Raw genomic sequence first — 8,347 nt, forward strand, 5'->3', positions numbered from 1 at the left:
TGGTATCAGAGCCGACTGCCTGTAGGAATCCCCCTTCCACACTCCTTGGCCGAAGTTGAGTCTAGACATTACAATTTTTTTTACTCACATGGCTGTGTGCCTTACGGGCCCACGTCGCCATCTGGGTGGTATTAGGATCTTTTACTCCTCGATCCTTACCCTGGGACTCTAATCTCTCTTCTATTCGGGTTAAATGATTTTGCTAAAATCTAACTCTAGGTTCTCGTTACCACTTCCTGCCGGAGAACCCTTTCATTACGGATGGTCGTCTGCTTCAACAGAAGATTCTGACAATACTCTCCGATATTTTCTCGAGACCTTGTGCCTGTTGCTTTTGCAATTCCCTACCACCGAAAAATCCCTATGGATAAATACTTACACCTGTCATTCTTACTTTTATTCCCAGTTGGTCTTGTTATTACAAGATACCCCATAATACTCGTCGTTGTTTCAATAATCCTTTGGGCTTACTACCTTGTTGTTCTTTGTCACTTGAATACCCCTACGGATAATTCTCGCACTTATCGAGTATCCGCTCATCCCCCAGTTGTTCATGTTTTTCACAATGGTCATCAAAATACTATTCGATCCTCCAAAAATCCTTAGTAGCTTATTGCTCTGCAATACTTGTCTGCTTGCATGATGGATGCTTTCCATATGTCTGGCAATATTCGTTAGTATCCTTAGGCACCGTCATTTTGATCCCTTTGATTCAACATGAGTGCGAATGCACACAATCATCAGTTGCTCCTTTTAAATTATCTTTCCGGCTCAGACGTCATTTTAAACATGAGCTGGTTCTCAACAGATCCAATTGCCGTCGATTGTACCCCTAAAGCTATTCAACTTATCCATCCCTAATCAGAACATCGCTTCTGATCCCTTGATTTGAAAATCATAATTCCTTTGCATTTGAGCTTTGGATTAGTCAGTTGTTTCCATAATCCAATGCCTTTGCATTGTTACTTCCTCTGGTTGTGTGTCGATGCTCACGTTAGCCCTGTTATGGACCTGCAGATCCTTTAATGGATTTTATCCGGCAACGTCCTTCATATTCTATAACCTTGTGAGCCTTCCCTCGGATACATAATGCCTTTGGTAAATTGTATCATGTACTTTCTCAACCTTTCTCTACTTTCGAGCTTGTGATATTTACCCTTGAAACTTGTGGTATATGTTTCTAAGAAGCCCCTATGGGTTGAACATATGCCTTCTTTAAACTGTGTGAACTCGGAAGTTTTCATGAGTCATACACTTCTGGTATTTTGCCAGATGAAATTTCAACACTACAACTTCTTCAAAAGTGAGAAGTGAATGAAAGGTTATGCATTAGAGAAGTGGGAGTCGACCTTGAACTTTGTGTTCATGCCCATGGACACGATGTAGATCTTATCGTTCAAGCTTCTCTTAAATTAATTTATTCCTTTGGTATAAGTTCATCTTATATCTGGGATCTGGCCTTTTGCAATCATGGTTCTGACCATGTTCTCCTTTAAATACCATTTTGCGTGCAAGTTTAAGCGCTTGTCTTCTGTAGAGCAATACCCCAGTCCAACCTCTACTTTGATCTGTCATCGAGTATTACCCCCTCTGGTATCTCGAGATTATCACGGAACTGCATAACTTCTTATGAGTTCTTCTTCAAGTATTATTTGACTTTCGCTGCATCATCATTTGACTTGATGTCATCGCCAACCGATTAAATCTTCATGAAATCTCTCGACAAATGTGTCGTGGTCATCATCAACATCCTGAGATCTTCCAAGTTATATATCGAATTCTTGATGAGAAATACCATCCTCGCCCCTCAATGGTTTGTGTTATCATCGACCACTTTATTGCCTTCCGTTCAACACAAACTTATTCGTGTTTTGTGTTATACCTTGAGATCCTTGCTATCCAGCATTTGTTCTTCTTTACCTTGGAATATTACCACCTTTTATGTCAAGAATGTCGTGGTAATTTTACCACCTCTTGAGAATTCTTGATATAGTAATATCTCTCGCCTTTTGTGTTCATTTCTTGGTCTCCGTGTTGTTTCTAACCGGAATACCGGCAAATGGTCTGTGATGTGTAAATTCTAAACTTCTAGCAACCCTATTGCTTTGAAGTTATTGGTCTACAGTTTCATTCTAAGTCTATTGCTTATTGAATCATCATCCGAACATTGATCGTGCTACCTAGTCCAGATTCCTGGGTGCAGCCTTCTATCATTGTTCAGTTGTGTATGTTTCCCTCGAGCACACATCATTATATCATTTGATCCGAGAAATGATATTTCCTTGTTCACATAATTGTGGAAATCAATCCTTTGGAAATCTCAATAATTTGTTGCTGAGCCTATCAGCCACCTCCTCATCCTCTCCTTGTTTTACTGAAGAACTCTTGTTTCAGAGCTCACTTCCATAGACCATTTCTGAGAATCTCACAATATCATCTCGTCAAATCGTGTTGCACCTTTTCTTCTCAGGCATCCTGAGTCTGAAGTATCCTGACACCAATCAGATATGGATCCCGGTCAGATATGATGGTTGGGACTCATTTTCCAAGAGTTATAACGTTGGTCTTTATATGACCCGGTAAGGTGATGTCATGCCTAGCACACCTGGCTGGAGGGCCTATTGTTATAGTTCTTCCTTTTAGCAAGACTATCCATTCTTCCATGAGGAAATTGTAAGGCTTATTCTACAAGTTGTTCCTGATGGATCCTTCGTGTATCCGAAGTGTAATCTTTGCTTGACGGCCATGTCAATGCTATCTCGAAGCATGTCTATGGTACTCCGATTTTCAACAAAAACGTTTGAAGCCCAATGCTAAATGTTTCCTACTCGATTATCCAAACACCGCTGTATGGGTAATATCATGAAAATTATCTCCCCTACCTAAAGAGTTTACTACATTATCTCATGTCATGGATATCATGCTCTGCTCGTCCTTCCGAAGGTTATACCTTTGAAATATGTGTTTAAACACATTTTCCTTTCCATTGTTTTGTTTAATCTGATAATCATATTTTTCTTTCCATTTGTTGGGTTAACGTTTCTTGTGATCTATATGATCTAAGCAGTAATATTCTCCTGCTTAGGTAAACACCTCAGTTTACAACTCTGTTAGTGTGACCCTATTACTATTGCTAACGACATCCTGGTAACCACCGATGGGCGAGAACCTTGCCTATTGGTCCGCCTCATTTCAACGAGCAGGAAAATGGTTCTCTTTGTCCCTCGCCCTTGGTACCGATGTTGTTGCCGACTTAATCGACAGGCTACCCTCTGACATGCCTTGCTATCATGACTATGCAAGATGTCACCGCTCCTCCTACTTTTAACCCACATGATGGGCCCATAACCCACAGTTCCACATGATCGAAACCTGACTCTTCTGTACGCCCCTGTTTCCAAAGTTATTCCACCCGCTTGGCTTCGTATGTAATTCACGGGCCACTTTCCTAGTGATCTATTCTGGTATCAGATGTAATACTTTCCCATTGCTCTGAACCCCTTTCACATTTCGTAATCAGGCAACGAACGATTGCCTATGCGCTTGAAACTTCTATTTTGCACCTTCTTACTTTGCTCTTGACATCTTCTTAAGTTTCAATTCGAGAGTTACTTTCCGCCACCTTCCCCGATGTTATCGACCAGATAGTCGACCTTGCAGAGGTCTGTTCTCCCGGAATGCCCACCCTTTATTCTTTCGTACATACAATGGAGTTCCTGAAGAAAGGACGCCGACTTCATCATGATGAATAGAAGCAGAGAAATGAAGACATCAATGCATTGGACAGGCCTCTTCACGAAGAGCAAGCCAGGATGAGAAGACCCGCTAGATTCGTTACCAAACCTTTCCCCCTTTCACTACCTCTTAAATCTCGGGACGAGATTTCTTGTAGTGGAGGAGATTTGTAACACCCCGAGAATCATGCTACAGTAATCTCCTCCTGATGGTTTCCATGTCACCATGTTCACCTTGCCAAATTTCCACTTGATTAAAATTCAAGTCAAATTCAAATTTGTATTGCAAGTCAAATATTTTACATCTTCAAAAATGCAAACAAAATAGTTCATAGTTTTGCAGATAATTCCTAAGTGATTATGTTGGGGAAAACAACATCACCTAAACTCCCAAAATGCCCCTAGGATTTAAAACAGTGCCCAAAATAGCCCCGTTAATCTAATTTTCATTTATATAAAGTTTGAACAAGATCATCTTGCCTCCAAACTTTTGTAGCAGTACTACATAATGCCTAGTATTTGTTTCAACAAGTTGCTTATTTAAAAAAAATTCGTTTGGTGGTCAAGTATTTTGCAACAGAAGTGAAAAGGCAAAACAGTAAAGATAAAAGAAAATATAACGCCCCCCCTTTTTGCACCTGGCCCAACTTGCACTGTATCAGGCCTGACCCACCGCCCCGGCCTTTCTCTCACCTCTCGACATGAGGCAGAGGCCATGGCGCTGTCCGGCCACGCGCGACCGTCCATGCGTGGATCTCGCCCGTGTCGACCATCCGTCGGTGCCCCGAGACGGATAAGAGCATCCTCGACCCCCCCTGCTAACCCTAGTGCCCCTTTTTCCTCTCTCCCTCGCTCGTTCCCCTCACGCCACCATGCTCTCTCTCTCCCGAGCTCAGCGTCGTCGCACCGACACCGTTCACCGTGGCCACCGAGATCCTCTCGTAGCGCTATCAAGTCCAGAAGGTCCGCCGTGCTCCACCTCATCTCTCTGCAGAAGAACGTGAGCCGGGAAGTGCTGGTTCGTCGCCAGCGTCATCATCTTCAATCTTCGGAGCCGACCACTGCCGCCTTCGATTCGCCGCAAACAAGGCATCCCCGTGCTTGCCGTCCATTCCAGGAGTCGTGCCTCCTCCGTCTACATCGAGTACGCCAACGGGTCGGCCGGGATCGCCACTGCATCGACGCCATGATCCTCTTCTTCAACCTCGGTCGCCGGCGCCATCGCCCAACTACTCTGCTCCGACCACTCCGGCCTTCCCTGAGCACGCCTACGGCTCCGCTGTGAGCTCCTCTTCGTCGACTCTGACCGTCTCTGCGCTTCTAAGCCCTCAACGGGCCTCCATGTGCCTCCACGGTGAGCACCGCGTCCCAAATTCCCCTTCTCCTCTTCGATTTGGAGGCCGTAGGCCGCTGTCGGTGTCAAAACCGGCAGATCTCGGGTAGGGTGTCCCGAACTGTGCGCCTAGGCCGGATGGTAACAGGAGGCAAGGGACATGAAGTTTTATCCAGGTTCGGGCCCTCTCGATGGAGGTAAAACCCTACGTCGTACTTGATTAATATTGATGATATGGGTAGTACAAGAGTAGATCTACCACGAGATCAGAGAGGCTAAACCCTAGAAGCTAACCTATGGTATGATTGTTGATGTGTATGTTGTCCTACGGACTAAAACCCTCCGGTTTATATAGACACCGGATAGGGTTAGGGTTACATAGAGTCGGTTACAATGGTAGGAGATCTGAACATCCGTATCGCCAAGCTTGCCTTCCACGCCAAGGAAAGTCCCTTCCGGACACGGGATGAAGTCTTCAATCTTGTATCTTCATAGTCCAGGAGTCCGGCTGAAGGTATAGTTCGGCTATCCAAACACCACCTAATCTAGGACTCCCTCAGTAGCCCCTGAACCAGGCTTCAATGACGACGAGCCCGGCGCGCAGATTGTCTTCGGCATTGCAAGGCGGGTTCCTCCTCCAAGTACTTCATAGAAGATTTTGAACACAAAGATAGTGTCCGGCTCTGCAAAATAAGTTTCCACATATTGCCATAGAGAGAATAATATTTACAAAAATCTAATCTGCTGACGTACTCCGTAGTGTGACATCACACCACGGCCAAGCTTTTATTCGAACCGTTTTACTGTCCCATCTTAGCGCGTTATGCGAGGCAGTTTCCTTGGCACGTCTTGTTAAAGCAGAGATCGTGTCCCCTTATTCCGGGATTCTCATCAATACAGGCATGGGTAACCCAACCGCGCCATTGATTACGGCGCTTGAAGATAAGCGAGTTTTACCAGGCTGGTGGGGACACATAGTTGCGTCCACCCATATAAGGGGATAAGGATCCACCTTTTCACCCACGCCTTCTTCCTCCTTTGCCTATCCATTCTTGCGCACTCGAGCTCCAGCGCCCAAGTCCGCACTACCACCTCAACCTTCTCCAGTCATGTCCGGAGCGGGAGGCAAGTGGATGGTCTCCTCCATCACGGAGGGACACATCAAAAAGCTGAGGAAGGCCAGATATCTGGCTAGCGATATCGCGCACCGGCTTCCCGAAAAGGGGCAGCTCATCCCCACTCCTAGGCCCCATGAGAGGGTGGTATTCCTCCCCTATTTCCTCCGCGGACTAGGCTTCCCTCTGCATCCATTTGTCCGGGGGCTCATGTTCTACTACGGCCTGGATTTCCACGATCTGGCCCCGAACTTCGTCCTCAACATCTCGGTGTTCATCATCGTGTGCGAGGCATTCCTCCGCATCCGCCCCCATTTCGGCCTATGGCTTAAGACTTTCAACGTCAAGCCGAAGGTGGTGCGCGGCAGCCAGGCGGAGTGCGGCGGTGCCATGGTTGGCAAGATGGCTAACATCCTGTGGCTCGATAGCTCCTTTGTGGAGACCCTGAAGGGGTGGCAATCATGGTGGTTTTACGTCACCGAGCCGCGCGACGCCGAATGGGTCACACCCCTTGAGTTTCGATCCAGCCCCCCTACGCGACTCACGTCCTGGAAGGAGACGGGCCTGTCGTGGGGTAACCAAAAGGAGGTGATCGGACTGCAAACATGCATCCAATCCCTGGTGAACAAGCAGCTCAGGCTTGTCAATGTAGTCCAGATTATGCTCATCCGCCTGATCCTCCCGTGTCAACGACAGGCCTTCAATCTGTGGGAGTTCGACCCGGCGCAGCATCAAACTCTAAACAGGCTCTTCGACACGATGTACGAAGATGCCTGGAGGATGCTTTTCAAGGGCGCCGAGGCTCCCGCATCCGCTACCGAGGATCGCGGATTCAACGCACAGCGTCACGCGCTCGCGGTAAGCTGTTTTTTCCTTTTACAGGGTATCAGTTTTCCATACTTTGACTCTATGCAGGATCTAAACTCCCTTACCTTTGACAGGATTGGCAGGCGAAGTCCGGACAGATCGACTGTCCGGCGCCTTTGCCCGAAGGCCCAGCGGACGCTCGAATTGGTGAAGCTGCTGGTTCTGGCAACCTATATGGTGCCGGAGAAGAGGGCCAAGAAGAAGGCCACGGGGACTCGAAAGAGTGCCCGACGCCCGGAGGTGTCGGATTCACCATCCGACGAATTCGAGGCGCACTCCTCCCATGAAGACGAGGAGGAGGAAGAAGAGACCCCTCCCCCTCCATCGGGGAAAGGGAAGAAAAGGAAGGCCGCCCCAACTGGGGAGGCCGAAGGGTCCAAGAAGGGGAAAACCCTTTCTCCGGACTACTCCACCGACGCCGACGACGGCAGAGAGGAGTGGGCGCCCAGGGCCAAGCCCCTGGCGAAATCGTAAGTATCCGGATACCAAAGTAATTCATAGTATTCATTTATTGCACAACTTTCCCTTATGTCGAATGTGTTTATGCAGCCCACCCAAAGACCAGCTCGACGCGTCGTCGAGCGGCTCACTGGACTCGTCGGACGTGAACTCACTTCCGACGGCTTCCTCCCCCCGCCCTACGAACGACACCGAAGTGTTGTCGCAACAGGTTCCAATCCGGGAGGAGGTGGTCCTGGAGGCGCCGCAAGGCGACCTCCCGGACTCCAGGAGTAAAGGGGATGAAACCCTCCAGGGCTCCAAGTCCGGCTCTAGGCCGGACACCGCTCCGAAACCTTCAAAGGTTCCAGAGTCCCACGGTGGACCTCCTTCCAAGAGGAGCAAGTCCACCGTGCCGGCGGCCTCCGTCCAACCGGAGGCGCCGGACAATATGTTGGAGGCGCTCCAAGGCACCTCCATCAACGAGGAGCACCACACTATTATGAGTGCGGTGGTCCAGAAGGTTCAGTCCGCAAAAAACGGACTGACTGAAGCTTGTACTAGCCTTTTGACAGGCTTCGAGGTAAGTAAAGAAAGTGTAGATAATAGTACCGCATAGACAGTAGCCCCTGATGCTCTGTTTGGCGTTCGGGAAGAAAAGCCGAATAGAGGATCAAATAGAATCCGCAGGAGTCTAACAAAAATGAGTCAATATGCATGTGCAGGCTACCCTACTTGCGTCCGCCGCACTGACTGCGGAAGTGGACATGCTAAAGCAGGACCTCGAAAGGTCCGAGCAAGAGCTCGAGCATGCCAAGAAGCAGCTCGAGGACAATGAAGGTAAGAAATACCTTGTTAAA

This window comes from Triticum dicoccoides, chromosome 2A (genome assembly GCF_002162155.2).
Source record: "Triticum dicoccoides isolate Atlit2015 ecotype Zavitan chromosome 2A, WEW_v2.0, whole genome shotgun sequence".
Taxonomy (NCBI): domain Eukaryota; kingdom Viridiplantae; phylum Streptophyta; class Magnoliopsida; order Poales; family Poaceae; genus Triticum; species Triticum dicoccoides.